Genomic DNA, 15,583 nt, shown 5'->3' on the forward strand with positions numbered 1-15,583 from the left:
GGCAGCGGTACTCGTAGCGACCGGAGCGGCCGTTAATGCGCGCGGAAAATGGTCTGCCCAACGATCGCTAACCTCAGCGAGGGTTGCCTTCGTTTTGGCCCACGGAGTCGTGACCTTTGCCTCGCGAATTGAGATTCACAGCGGGGAGCAGCGTCGCGGCGGTCAGAGTGCGCGCTGCGTTGCCGACCGGCCGATCCCGAGATTGATTTCTGACCCACGGTCAGCAAAGCGTGGGCGCCGAGTGGAGGCTGCAACCGAGCCATCGTTGACAAGCCCCGTCATTCATCCTGGCAATGACCAGCGTGGCGAAGTATGGTCAAATAACCGCCTCGACCGACGACAGCGTGAGGATGCCCCAGTATGACACACGCATGGGGGCAGGGGTGGGGGGGGCGGTGTTACAAACCCTGACACGGCGTATGTTAAATATCGCGCAAGCGGACAGTATGCAGGTTTGCACTGTTAGCAAGCAATCTATTTAGTATCGATTCCATCTGAGCTTTAGTCAATTATGCAATTAGTCGTTAGTGGCAGCTTTAATATTTATAAATGTCTCGTTCGGACGTCATCTGTGCGCGCAAGTGCATGCGTGTGCACGCACGCGTGCACGCGCGTGCACCCTTTTGTCTATAAGGTGATGGAATGAATATTTTCTTCCCCGCCCCTCCCCTCACCACCCCCAGAGGTCATAAAAGTTGGCCGTTTTGGCGTTGGTATCGCGACGCACTGTGGCGACCATTAGGCCCCCGTTCCGCACGCGCGTTGCCTCGTAAAACGTGCAGTAAGTTGCCTTTTTCCTTTTATTGCGCTAATTGGATCGAGTGACGTGGGATATCGCGTGCGAATGGGCAGCGGTCGTGCACGCCCGAGAAGCGGGGCCATGCCTAATGAGGTATTGATGAATAATTCTACCTTTTTGGGGGGGTTTCCACCACCCTCCCATGAAAGTCATTATCCCCCTCCTTAGCGTGGCCGGTGCAATCGCCGGTGACATTCTAGATGCCCCTCGGGGAGCCCCTCCCCCCCCCCCCCCCGCTCACTGGTGCCAGCGTTGCGCTTGCGGCGCCTGTGTCTGTGGGCATCCTCGCTCGCTACGAGGAGGGGGCTATGAGGAGGGGGCTATGAGGAGGGCGCTATGAGGAGGGCGCTATGAGGAGGGCGCTATGAGGAGGGCGCTATGAGGAGGGCGCTATGAGGAGGGCGCTATGAGGAGGGCGCTATGAGGAGGGCGCTGCGAGGAGGGCGCTATGAGGAGGGCGCTATGAGGAGGGCGCTATGAGGAGGTCGCTATGAGGAGGGCGCTATGAGGAGGGCGCTACGAGGAGGGCGCTACGAGGAGGGCGCTACGAGGAGGGCGCTACGAGGAGGGCGCTACGAGGAGGGCGCTACGAGGAGGGCGCTACGAGGAGGGCGCTATGAGGAGGGGACTATGAGGAGGCTGCTATGAGGAGGGCGCTATGAGGAGGGCGCTATGAGGAGGTCGCTATGAGGAGGGCGCTACGAGGAGGAGGTCGCTATGAGGAGTGGGCTATGAGGAGGGGGCTATGAGGAGGGCGCTACGAGGAGGGCGCTACGAGGAGGGGGCTACGAGGAGGGGACTATGAGGAGGTCGCTATGAGGAGGTCGCTATGAGGAGGAGGTCGCTATGAGGAGTGGGCTATGAGGAGGGGGCTATGAGGAGGGGGCTATGAGGAGGGGGCTATGAGGAGGGCGCTGTGAGAAGGTCTTGGGGTTTCAGTTTCACAGCGCGGCGCTGCTATCCAATGCGCCACCGCTCCGCTCAGGGTTAGTTTCTATCCCCATCACCACCATTGGCCATTGTCTATCCACTGCTGGACGACAGCCATCCCACGCCTGCGCCATCCCTCACAGTCCGGTGCCGCTGCCGTCCATCTGGCTCCCGAGGGCGTGAAGCGATCTCATCGCTCCACTTCCGCGGCGGTCGTCCCCTTAGCGGACGCGTTCCCTCCTTTGGCTGCTGTTCCATCGCCAGCCTCGTCCGTCGCGTTATTTTATATTGCTATTGCGCCACGAGCAGTGCGATGCGATGATTCAGTGTTGTGGAGGTCGCTTGAATGCAAATGCAGTGTCGCGCATCTTGGGGGAGGTGGAAACGTCGGCGAAAGTGAGCGAGTGGCCTAGTCTCCAATGGATCTCGGTGACCAAACACAGCAGGCGATTTAAGCGGGGGCCGCGTTACCGTAAGTAAGTAAGGAAATAAACCTCAGCTTTAAATCGCGTCATTCATGCAAGGCATCGCAACGCTTCACAACACAATCCCAGTGCAAAAAAAGACCCCTTAACATTGAAACTAAGAGGGAAACAAACCCCACGCGGACGGATAGGCAAGAAAAGATACATGTATTTTCAGAGGAGCCCTAAAAACCTCGACTGACGGAGCGTCCCTAACGGACCGGGGAAAGGCGTTTCACACACGAGGCGCCTGACGACTGAAAGCTCTATCAACCAACGAACACAGATTTGTCCTTGGTACGCTCAGGGTGCCGGGATTTTTGGTGGATCGAAGTTGCTGGACAGATCTCCCGAGATATAATGGAGCTAACCCTTTCAGGGCCTAGAGAGGCCAACACAACAACTTGAAATTCGATCCTGCATTTTTACTGGATAACCAATGCAGGGAACGAGGAATCGGTGGTGTGATTTTGTTTTTGGCGGAGCCTTGCAGGGGGTGGGGGTGGGGGTCGGGCAGTGTAGGCTGCTTGCGCCACCTCGTTTTAAAGTAAAAAAATCCGTTGACGAGGAGAGGGTATCTGTGGAAAATAAAAAACTTCGAAATTCATAGAATTCCTCCAGGACAAAATAAAGATTCCGATTCTGATTCTGGATGCAGCGGCGCACCCTTTGCATTCGCCCCAACCGCGTGTGAAAGGTCGGCGTTTACCAGAGCCAGGTTTGTTGCGACCATCGTACCTCTGTCGTGTATGCAGTCCTCTTGATGTGAGGCCCCCTCGTCCCCACGTCGCCGCCATCTCTCACGCTCCTATCGCTCCGTCTCCCGTGGCAGACGTTCCCTTCGGTCGAATTCTCCCTCATTTTGGCTGCCACTCCGTCGTTCGTCCTCACGCCCCAGCGCCCAAGCAAACCAACGTGTTCATTCTTTTTTTGAGCAATCAATATCGGACGGGTCTCGAATTTCGCATGTTCGCTAAATCCGAGCGTTGAGAAAAGTATCCGCATGCAGGAATGTTATTTTTTAATTGGCAACCGGCATTGCGAGCCGTGCAGACCCAGCCGCAGGGACCCTGTATGCTCACCTGAGCAAATAAACAAGCTGAATAAGCAAACGGAGCAGCTAACGAGCGAATGCCAAACAGGCGGCTGACCAGGCAGAGTGGCTGGCGAGGTCGCCAGTGGGCCAATTTGGTACGGGGACGATGGTTTAATTCCTGTTACAGTCACCGGGTGTTTTCTGCATGACATTATCCAAGCGAGTTAGCTGTGTTCCGCCGGAATGTCCACTTTAATGAGGGAGCGTGTTTTCGTCCTCCAGTAGGAATTTGGGGCAGTGTTCCTTTTCTGCTCCGTGGAGGTGGAAATTCCACATTCCCGTGGTGGCGGCCGGTTTTTTCGTGGGACATCCACTGTTGCTTTTTATGATCTCGTTATATATCGTCGGTCGCAAGGGTAAGTTTCTTTGTGCTGTGAACACCACGTGCTGTGAACACCACGTGCTGTGAACACCACGTGCTGTGAACACCACGTGCGGTAAGATTGGCCGCCCACCCCCACTGCTGAATTGTCGCTGTTGAATTCAAATGTATCTCTCGTTTTTTTGTTATTAAAGATGTGAATAGTAGCGCCTCTAGCGGCTGCAGGGGTAACACAAACTCAGCACAAAAACACATGAATCTGAATATAATCTTACACTCGCGATTAAGAGAAGCATCTATCTTGACCATAACAATCGATATTAATCGATTAATGGATGCTCATTAATCCAATCTCTACTGAGGGGGGGGGGGTGTAGTGATATGGAATAGAGAGGCCATCATCTAGCAGCAGTTTTGCAAAGAGCTGTAATGTATTCAATACAACGGCGGATAAATGAGTCGGAGGGACTAGCGGTTGCGTGCCTTCGCTGCCCGCGCCGGGGATTAAAAATAGCTGCGTCTGCACGCGCGCCCGCGCTCGACAGCGGATCACCGCCAGACGTGGAGGGGGGGAGGGTTGTGACGATGATGAATTAACGTTCAGCCGTCCACGGTGGCGGCCGTATCAGAAATTAATTTGTCGCCCTCGTTAGAGGAGAGCCGTCGGGCGCTTGCCGAGTGGCAGTTGGATCCGAGTGGTCGCCGTGTCTCGGCCTCCCCAATCGCTCGTCAAAGACGGTGGGGGTGGGGGGTGTGCGGGGGAACGCGTTCACCAATTTGCCGAGCACCTCCCTCCCTCCGACCGCCCACCCCACCCCGTCTCGGAGATACGGGCCGGTGTGCCTCGCGACGCCAAAGAGGACGACTCGTGCGAGATGGGGCTGTCACCGCGGGCCGGGCCGAACGCGTCTGCCTCAATGGGGCTTTAATCATCGGGCTCCCTGATTAGTGGGGACAAATTAAATTGGCTCGGGCCAGGTGCGCTCCGAGGATAGCGTCAGACGGCTCCGACTCCCGAGGAGGGGGCGAGGGGAGGGGGGGGGTTGCCACACACGTGGGGGGGGGGGGGGGAGCTGCTGCCCGGAGGCGGATATTTGGGCCACCTTTTTTTTTCGTGCAGGACGTGCGACGAGCGGGTGAGACGGGACGGCTGTCCCGGAACAATTAGGGAGGCAGAAAGAAAGTAAATGATTGCCCTCCCGCTGTTGCTACTGTGGCATTTAGTCCCTTTGTTCTTTGTACATCTGCAGGAGATATTGGTTTAAGCCGATGTATCTCCCCCCCCCTCCCCACTCCTAAGCTTGTTAGGATCACAGCTCTGTGGGATTAACTTGTAGTTGTTCGGAAAATCGAGACACCGCCGCAACAAAATTTGATTTTGATAGAATCAGTCGCGCATCAAACAGAATGTTAACGAAGTCAGGGTACATCCTCAGTGTGTGTCGCACGCCACCACACGTGTACATGTGAAAAATGAAAAGAAACCAGCGCCGACGCGTTGATATCGGTTTTATTTGTAAATTGAGATAGTGACGTTTTTCTGATAAGTGTATGATGTGGTGGGGGGCGGTGGGTGGGGGTTGGGTGGCAGTAGTCGCGAGTGACGTGGGAGCCCGCGTGATCGGAGCTGTCCGTCGGAGCAGTGGTGCTGAATCAATAGAAGCATCATTGCGCGGACAACGGGGGCCACCTTTGGACATCATTGTCAAAAAATATGAATCGAAAAAAAATAGGTGAAGTCAAATTCCCCACTGGCCTCCAAAATAAATGACTGTGAGCCCAGAAGCTACAATTTTAATGAAAAATGATTCCGTAGCCTATCGCCCATGCAGCTTTGGTTCGAGGCTGTAATCTGTTTGATGTGGAGCATGAGAAATGATACAATTGCAATTGTAAATTACGTTTAAATATTTAAAACTTCACTGTCTGCGAGGGGGGACGTGGGAGGGGTGGGTGGAGAATGCAAAATGTCAAGAGTGTGCTCGACCGGGATTGCGCGAGCAACCCACGCCGATCGGCGCATCGCCGCGGAACGACCACCATTGGTTCGCCTGCCGCGCCTTCCCGGCATCATCCGAGGCTGCTTACAAGTCCCCCCCCCCCACACCGCTTCTGTCTGTTGGAGGCGCGTCGCCTCTCGGCGCGGCTGTGCCACGTGGCACCTCCCAGTGGCCGACGCGGCCCAGCCCGCGTCTCCGGGCGGCTCTCGTCACAAAGGCGGTGGATTTGTCGGAGCTCATCGGAGCCGGCGTGTTTTTGATTTTTTTTTGGTCGGAACGGAAATCGTTGCCCGTTAGCCGACGCGAGAACAACATCGCCCTCCCTTCCCTCCACTCCCCGCTGTGTGAACAACACCGCTCCATTTTTGTCGCGATCCTTTTTAAACTATTAAAACTATTTATTTTTATTTTCCCAGGTAAGGCCCACTGAGCTATTATGTAGCTCTTTTTCAGAAATGACCTCGCCACAAATAATAGCCCCATTAAGTGGCGTACCACGTGGAAATTTATAGCAGCCAAATGCTCTAAACGCGTGAAGTTGATTCTAAATGTGGAGGGGGGAAAATAGAGGGCGCAGAGAGAAAGCCACGTGACCACAGGGACAAAGACATGCAAACTCCAAATATACAGCAGCAGGCGTCAGGGTCGGGATCGAACCCACGACCTCCTGTATACCAGGCGAGGTAGTTAACATCTCCTAGCCACCGTGATTGATGATGAGAGGGAGAGAGACACGCAAACTCCAAATATATAGCAGCAGGCGTCAGGGTCGGGATCGAACCCACGACCTCCTGTATACCAGGCGAGGTAGTTAACATCTCCTAGCCACCGTGATTGATGATGAGAGGGAGAGAGACACGCAAACTCCAAATATATAGCAGCAGGCGTCAGGGTCGGGATCGAACCCACGACCTCCTGTATACCAGGCGAGGTAGTTAACATCTCCTAGCCACCGTGATTGATGATGAGAGGGAGAGAGACACGCAAACTCCAAATATATAGCAGCAGGCGTCAGGGTCGGGATCGAACCCACGACCTCCTGTATACCAGGCGAGGTAGTTAACATCTCGCCAGCGCACGCTTGGCTCGCGGATGCCACCGGCTCTATTTGTATTCCTACGACGGGCCTTGACCTTGAAGGAGAACGTGCAGCGGTGAGTTAAGTGCCGACCACGAGATAGCGCACGGAGCAGGGAGATGGAGGAGAAGCGAGGGGTTGGAGAAGGGTGACCACAAGCAGTGACGGGAGAGTGACTCCATTCAAAGTAATAATCATCTGATAACTGACTACTTGGAGTTCAAAAGGTGACAAAATGTAATCCAATTCATAATCAGTGTCTTTTGGGTTAGATCTTTGTGTAGGTATAATGCCATTTTTTAAGTATAACCCTCCACGTCATGGCCAAATATACGCATTGATTTGATTTATTAGTGAAACCTGGAGAAGGAATGTTGAAAATCAGGCAAAATAAACGAATCATGAACGTAACATGGGTCGTCGAAAAATCCTCCACGTACAATGCAAATGTAATCCATTTTTTGGTGTTTTAATGTAACGTGGCACGACTTCTTCATAACATTTACACTTATTTTTCAAATTAAATCAAAACATGGGGTCGAGGCGACCGCAAGGCGAGCGGCTCCATGCCCCCGCGCACGGCACCTGCGCGCGTTCCCGAGACCAAGTCGGTGTTTGTACGCAAGCACGTTGAACTTCTTTCGCACCGTACGTAGCCACCCGTGCTAATCGGAGGTGCGGGGAAAGGACAACAGACTATGGGTCTCTGTGTGAGTCTATGTGTGTATGTATATTGAACTTCTTTCACACCATATGTATCTAGCTGATTATACTGGTAGGAACGAAGTGAACCAGCCTACAATAGATTATATCGTCCGTCCGTCCGTCCGTGTAGCAACATCGCCCTCTACTGCAAACACTTGGCAGGACCCTACAAAAACCTTTAGACTCAGTGACGCTTTCCTGGCTAAACAAGTGTAACATTCCCTTATAATTCGCTCAGATAGCTTTTAATTAAAACATTTAAATTAATGAGGCTTTCCTGGCTAAACAAGTGTAACATTCCCTTATAATTCCCTGAGATAGCTTTTAATTAAAACTTTTAAATTAAAATTTAATTCACAGCGGCATAAAGCCTACAGCTAGGCCTAAAGCCTAGAACTAGGCCTCAAACTCTCATCTTCGTATCGTACTCCCGCGTGTGTGCAAGGGAGTTAATGTTTACCAATGTTACATTCCCTCATGTTTTTAAATAGAAACATTTATATTTAAAGCTTTTACATAAATAATAAAAACATTCAAATTAAAAATTAACTCACAGCGGCCTAAAGCATACAGCTAGGCCTAAAGCCTAGAACTAGGCCTCAAACTCTCCCTTCGTATCATACCCCCGCGTGTGTGAAAGGGAGTTAATGTTTAACAATGTTACATTCCCTGATGTTTTTAAATAGAAACATTTACATTTAAAGCTTTTACATAAATAATTAAAACATTTAAATAAAAAATTAACTCACAGCAGGCCTAAAGCCTACAGCTAGGCTTAAAGCCTAGAACTAGGCCTCAAACTCTCCCTTCGTATCGTCCGATTAGGTGTAGCAACATCGCCCCCTACTGCAAACACTTGGCAAGACCCTACAAAAACCTTTCGACTCAGTGGGTCTTTCCTGGCTAAACAAGTGTAATAATACATTATGTTTATATTCTTTGGTTATTCGTTCCTACCAGCCCACCCCGCAGGGTCCTGTTTTACAAGTGCATATCTCCCAGTGGCTTTCTAATATCGGAAGGAAGAGCGTTCCAGACGGCCGCAGAAGCGCATCAGAAAGCGTCGCGCGATCGGGCGACCGTCTGTGTTCGCCATAGCAGGCACACGTGACCGGAACGGCCTCCTGTCACAGGCGCTCACGGGCCACCCAGACGCTGCTGCCGTTCACGAGTCACCGTTCATGAGCCACCGAGACGCTGCTGTCGATAGGGAAGCTCACTCCAAAGACTCACCCCGAACCCCGACCCCCGCCCCCCACCCCCGTTCACGAACCTCGAGTGACGCTGCTCCGCCACATTCTCACGGCAGCGGACCAACGACCGTCGTCTGACGTTTCAGTCGTTTGCACGGGGCCCTTGTGAAACGGCTTGCCACGCGACTGCGCTAGAGAAGATGGACAATTGTTGTTGTTCGCTGGTATTATGATGTTATGGTTGTAGCTTTTGCGGGGTCATTCATATTCGTCGGCAACCGCTGTTCTCCATTGAATTGCAGCTGCTGGTCTCATCTTTTCCTCATTTGAATAGTTTTGAAATCGTTTTCAAATAAAAGTGAATAACAGCCATGTGGTTATTGGGGGTGGAGCGGTGGCGTAGTCCAGCACGTCCTGCACCGTGGAGCCGGCCACTTGAGTTTGATTCACGGCCACGGCTAAGGGTCAGTGGCGAGCGACATCTGAGCAAGTCCCGAGCTGTAAAACACCCTTCACCAACCCGCACTCACCAGTTTGGTGAAGTATGGTGAAACAGTACCCGTGACCAACATGACATAGGGAGGAGACACTTTCTCCAGCGGTGGATTAGCAAAGGGGACACAATTTCACATTATTATTATGCCTAATGGCTGTCTCGTATAATTCTAGATTTGAAGCTTTCGTGACTGCAAGGATTCATACTCTTAGGTTTTTTCGGTAAAGTCACGTAGCAATTTTTTTTTTAATTAATTTTACTTTTATTAATCTAAATTGTATTTTTTACCTACGTGACTTTACCGAAAAAAACAAGAGTATGTCTCGTATAATTTAATGAAAAATTGTCTTCATCATCGATCCCCCTCGAAGAAGAGACTTGTAATCTTACAAGGTCGCAAACAAAGATTTGACTCACTTGACAGCGTGGAGAGTTGCCCACTCGCGCCATCGGCGACCTGGCCACGGCCAAGCGCGACTTCTACCTCGCGTGGGCCGCACGGTGGCTGGGAGATGGGGGGGGTTGGGGTCCCACTGGCGAACGACTCCTGGTGGCTTCTTGGGTAGATCGCAGACGCGTTGGTCAAAGTGTCGCCCGTCATTTCATCACGAGCAAGAGTGAGTTCCACTGCACACTGCAACTCCTCGGTATTATTCTGTCGGGGATTCCTCTTTCAGCTTTCGTGGATTTGGGACTGTGCCCTGGTTCAGGTCATGACTTAAGACCCGTTTGTTTTCACGTTGCGTTTCGGATTTCTCTCCCTCTCTCTCTTTCTTGCTGCGATGCAAAATAAAAGTTGCACTGCGTTGTATGTTACGCATATTGTTTGGTGACACCGCATTGGCAGTGGTGCACAAGCACAAATATAAAACAAAACAACTTAACGCATTTATCAATAGCACTGTGGCATTCAGAGAGAAAATTATATAATGTGTCACATTTTGGGCAATGGTCCTTCAAATGGGCCTTCTTCATAGCAAACTCATGTACTTCATAGCAAAGTCATGTGCTATGAAGATGGGACATTAGCCAAAACATCACCTATTATATACTTTGACTTTGTAGGCCTCACTTCTATTGACGAATGTTGAGGCTTTTTTTCATATATATAAAACTACATTAAATATACGCACCTGCTACATTACAGTACAACCGAGCCCACTGTTGTGTATTCACACGCTTCGTCAACAGCCTGAGCAGCATTGACGTCGACTTATCGGTGGATAACTCGGACTCGACGACGTCACCGTGCCACCTCACCGCTCGTCATCGCTCGTTACTGCCCTCCAGGAGGAGACACTTTGCGAGGATTCTCGGGCTGCGCGAAACTCGAGGGGGAGGGGAGACAGAGTCGTGGGGAGGGGGGGGGGGTACGGGGGGCAACGCAGCGGATTTTTTTGGGGGTGCGGTGGGTGGGTGGGGGGGCTGTCGGCAGCAGGCGACATGAGTGCCCACTCTGTCCATGCTGCGACAGCCTGACATTCTCTGTAAATGTCAAAGGCACGAACAGGCTTGGCTCTATTAATAGTTTATGCTCCCAAAGACCTACGCTTGAATTAAACAGCCCTTAAGCCTGTGATGTGCCCCGTTTTCATTTGCATTTTTAATCTTCCTTTTTTTGTACAAACTACCTTGAGCATCTTATTGAATATTAATCAATACTGCGGTGGGGGTGGGGGCAAAAAATAAACATCAGATCTGTCTGGAACACCCGTGGATAAGTCGAGAGATACCTCGACTCGTGTTGGACGTGCCGTGACGAGGTTGCCCGAGGCAGAGAAACGTTGCCGTGCCACTTGTCCGCGGGTGTCATTTATTTTTGCGGCCCAGTTTGCAGAGGCGGCTGCCGCGGTAAACTTCGCGCGAGGAGAACCTTTCGCGTGTCCCTCCGTTGGAGCCCAAAAAACCCGTGCTGACGATTATCATTCTCGCAGATAGACACATTTCGAACGGGGTTTGCGAAAATATCATCTGCTTGTTTTTTTTTTTGCTGTCACGAATGATGTATATGCTGCCCTCGCTGTGGAATAACAATAATAATAGGCTGCCACGGGAAAATGTTGGATGTCTTGATTTTAAACATTTCATTTACAGCTGGGTTTTGGGAACGGCTGGGTGTGTGTTGTTGTTGCGCACGTGCGTACGTACACACAGAACCCCTATTTTCAATTCACTGCTGGATGAGGGCCTAGGCGAGCTATGTGGGTGTTGGGGGTTGGCTGACCATACTTCACCATGCTGGTCCAGTGCTGGTTAGTGAAGATGGGCAGCAAAGCCGGTGGAGCATAGTACCGTATAACATTGCAATTGTATGCACTGGCCTCTGCTGATAACGTAGCACCCCCCCCCCCCCAGAAGGATACAGCACCTGATTGAGGCATGGCTTTGGTTTCCCATCTACGCACTATTCAGGCTCAACCCCGGTTAGCTTCCATTCTCTGCTGGGATCGAGCGGGAATCGAACTCGGCTCACCGCGTTCGTAGCACAGCGCGCTAACCGCAACACCGCCGCTCCCCAAAGATCCCCCGTGTAGCCTTCACAGACTGTAGGAGCAAGTGCGGTTAGCGATGAGCATCTATGAAGGCTGTGAACGGCACACGAGGAGGTGGGTGGGTGGGTGGCCAGCACCTCGCCCCGGCCACCTTTGTCTCCCTAGTGGCGATGTTTACACACCGCACCAGGCGCTCATTTGAGGCCGAGTCGACCTACGCACACACCGGAAAAGGTGGTGCAGCGTCATCCGGGATCAACGGCATTTGTCGTTTTTTGTTTTGTTTGCACGGATAAAACTCACGCAAAAGTAACGTTGGGTCTGACGACCTACTTGCCGTGCTCCCCTAAACAATTCCAGACGGGCACAGAAAAGTGGTGAAGTATCTAAACGTGACATGGCGCCACGTGAGAAAGAGAGACACGCGACACGGATTCGCGGCTCTGGGGGTAACGGCGGTGTGTGGCGCGGGGGGGGGGGGCGGTGGAATGTCCACGCCAGTAGCCTGCAGAGCCTCGTAAATAAATTAGCAGCGGAGGTTATGGGCCGCGTCTACTTTCACGCGCGCGACGCAAGGGGAGGACAAAAAAAATAAAACGAAAGAACGTTGCCGGCGCCTGGAATGAAGTGCTGGCTGTGATGAAGACGAAGCAGTGCGGTTGCGAGCTGACATCCCTTCTGCTCCTTCCATCTCGGTGCGCAATTTCCTTGCCCCCCCCCGCCCCGCCCCTCCTATTTTCCGCGAAGAGGAGGATGCTTTGAATGTAATGGAGACAAACTATGTAATAATATGTCCGAATGTTAAATATATAGGCTGCAAAGCGTCACTGTGAAGAATCCAGAAAATATCAACAAGCCGCACCGTAATCCCTTTTAAAACAGCGGGGATAGGGAGTGGGAGTTAGCATCCACCTATGTGGCAACAGAGGGCATGCAAAGCATTGTGGGAGTTTCTTTCCCATCACACGTATGGGTGTGTATGTATGTTGAACTTCTTTCGCACCGTACATATCCAACTGTGCTGATTGGTGGGATTTGCACGGGTGAAGGCATCCCACCGCTGTGCCCATCATAGGAGCTGTTTGACCATCCTTCGTCCTCACTCGTTAGCGCTGGTTGGTAACAGGCCGCGTGTCCAGCACCGGTTCAGATGGCACTCGCCATTTGTTAGCCGTGGCCAGGGATCGAACTTAGGTCGCCAGGTTCATAGCATTGTGCATAAACTACTGCGTCGCCAGTTCCAGCTCATTTGAAGTAATATTTTACTGCTTGTGAAAGAACAATCCTATTTGTGTATGCGTGTGAGTTGAACTTATTTCTAAGCGTACGTAGCCAACCGTGCTAATCGGAAGTGGGGGAGAAATACAGCAAACTAAACACAGCGCAGAAAAAAACGATGCTAATCTGGTGATGCGTAACGTTAAAAAGCATAAAATCGCGAGACAGAAATACAAAGTGAGTAGGCAGGTCTTCCTTGCACGATGATAGCAACACATTTTTTTTTTTATTTCATGAGACGCAGCGCGTGGCGGTGTACTCATCCCAGCGTGAGCACGTTCACCCTTTGTGGCAGTGGTTCCCCCCGGTGCGAACCGTGCAGGCCACCCTGGTCATTGCTGCGGGCGGCATATTAAAACGGAGAATACGAGCTGCCTGCTTGGCAGTGTGACGGCTGTCGACCCCGTTGCCGTCGTTCGGTGAAACTCCACGCCAGGAGTGTGTCCGTGGGACACGACAGCGCCTTCCGTCGTGGCGATCGTAGCTCCTGCGATGTAAGAACACCGCGACGAATGCCACGCGAGCTCAATTGCACATCCGTGATGACCGATATCGCACGTCCCGTCGCCCTCGTTGCGACTGCGGCTTTTGTTGTGGACAATAAGTGGCACCAAACAACTCGCTCCTCTCGAGAAATTGTCCACGACCTTGAAAGTGTCGTCCTTGACATGGTTGCTTTTTTTTAAGCTTCTTCTTGAGACTGTATAATTTGCAGACATTAAACATTTCAGGGTCAAACACACTTCAGCATCGTCATTGACAAACATCGGTTCATAACCGAACATGCATACTTCATGGCTCATGTATTTGGCAGTGGCTATTTCGTGAAAATCATTCATCCCACATAAACACGGGTCATAATGAAACGAAGATTCAGCCCAATAATCCATAAGCATTTGGGGACAGGGTAATCATTTTTCCTCTCAATTTATAGCAGTGGTAAAAGAACGTGGCAACGACAACAATCATAATGATGAAAGGATAATAGAAAATAACAATTTACAGCCTCTTGTCCGTCCACGTCTGACTGAAGGCTTCTCCTTGCCCTGTGGCGTTCATGGCCGTTGATTCGCCATACTTTACCGTGCTGGTCAATGCCGGTTGGTGAAGAGGCGGTGGCCCAGGAACCGGTTCGGGGTTATGACTCGACCCAATCTCGGCTCGCTGGGGTTCATCGCGTATTGCGCTAACCACTGCGCCACCGCTCCACCGCCAGCAATTCTGGTGCAGACAATTATAAAATAAAGAACAAGGCCGCACGCGTGCGTGCGTGCCTCTCCCCCCCCCCCGCCCAATCACACGTAACATAAAGTATAATCTCAACAAAAGCGTATCGTTAAATACGTTTCGTGCAGCTGCGGGGCAGGAAGAACGACATCTCTGCGCTGCTCGAGTATTTCTTTTTCACGTAAAATTGTTCGGGTGGTGGGGGGGGGGGAGCCGTTTGGAGAGAGGGGAAGCAATAAACGCGCCCCCCCCCCCGTGTCCGCCCCGTCTCCCCACGCGGTTGGCACGCCCATGCGAATGGTCGCGGCCGCGAGCCCAATGAGGAGCACGGACCGTGCGGGCCGCGTGCATCTTGGGGGTGTCCCCCCACGGTCGCTGGAGCGTAATCCGTGTTCGGGATCAGAGATGGTGGGGCGTGCGGAGCGGGAGGAGGAGCGGGGTGCCTCGCTCGCCTGCACCCTAATCCCGGCACCAATCCCCTGTAATCCCAGCCGTGCAATTTGTGCTGTTACGGTTACCGATGTCTCCTCCTCCTCCTCCCTCTCGTCCCCTTCCTCCACCACCACACCTCTGCACCTCTTTACCCCACCCCCGTCTTCACCACCACCCCCACCCACCCATGCCGACTCCCCGCCCCGCTAACGCTCCCCTCCTAGCCCCTCTCCACCTCCTCCACCCTCACTCTCTGTCTCTCCGCGCGCTCCATACCCCACCACACCCAGCCAGCACAAGCCACCCTCCACCCCCCAGCATCAGACAAACACGGAGAGCCATCTCGTGCATCTGAGCCGAGCCGTTGCCCCCTCCACCCCACCCCTCCTAGTCTCTCTCCCCGCCCGCGTGTAATGGAGGGTTCTGTCGCTGTGGTCGCGTGGTGCATTTTAATCGGACGTGGCGCTCGCTCGCCCGCCCGCTCGCTCGGCAGCTCGTGCACACGCGTACAGGACGATTAGACGATACGGGGCCAATCTCATCTCCTCTCGCTACCCCCTTCACCCACCCATCCACCCAACCCACCACCGTCACCGCAGTCCAGCTTCGTTAGCATGGGCTAGCACAATGCGACTTGCTCCTCTACGTAATAAAAACCCCGATGTGCATATAGACCACATGTCGGCCGCACGGTGCAGCCCGCTCACACATCACCCGGTGCGCGTGTGCCCGGTCTCGCTGCGGCGTGCCTCGTGCTGCGACGGCAGAATGCATTGCAGCCCTCAGGGCTTGTGGGCCTTGGCTATGACGTATCCGTGGCAGGTGCCCATTGAGGTGGCATGCGTGCGCCCGTGTGAATGTCTGAAAGACGTTTGTCTTTTGTACGTAACAATAAACAGCAGACTAATGTTCATATATATATATCCCTGTTGCTATCCACTGTCGACTGGAGACCTCCCCACCCCGTGGCAGTCACAAAGGTTGCTGGGCCGGGCTTCACCGCGCCAGAGAAAGAGGGATGGTAGCCGCGGGACCAATTTCAGATTGCACTCGCCAGCGCGAAACACTGCG

General features: G+C 52.6%; 1 protein-coding gene across 4 annotated transcripts in view; it reads left to right on the forward strand.

The window, feature by feature from the left end:
* TMEM266 (transmembrane protein 266) overlaps window positions 1–15,583 on the forward strand; it is a 249,996-nt gene that overhangs the window by 141,581 nt on the left and 92,832 nt on the right. The window lies entirely within an intron of this gene.

Source organism: Lethenteron reissneri, chromosome 24, assembly GCF_015708825.2.
Source record: "Lethenteron reissneri isolate LAM-NWPU_2019-01 chromosome 24, ASM1570882v1, whole genome shotgun sequence".
Classification (NCBI taxonomy): domain Eukaryota; kingdom Metazoa; phylum Chordata; class Hyperoartia; order Petromyzontiformes; family Petromyzontidae; genus Lethenteron; species Lethenteron reissneri.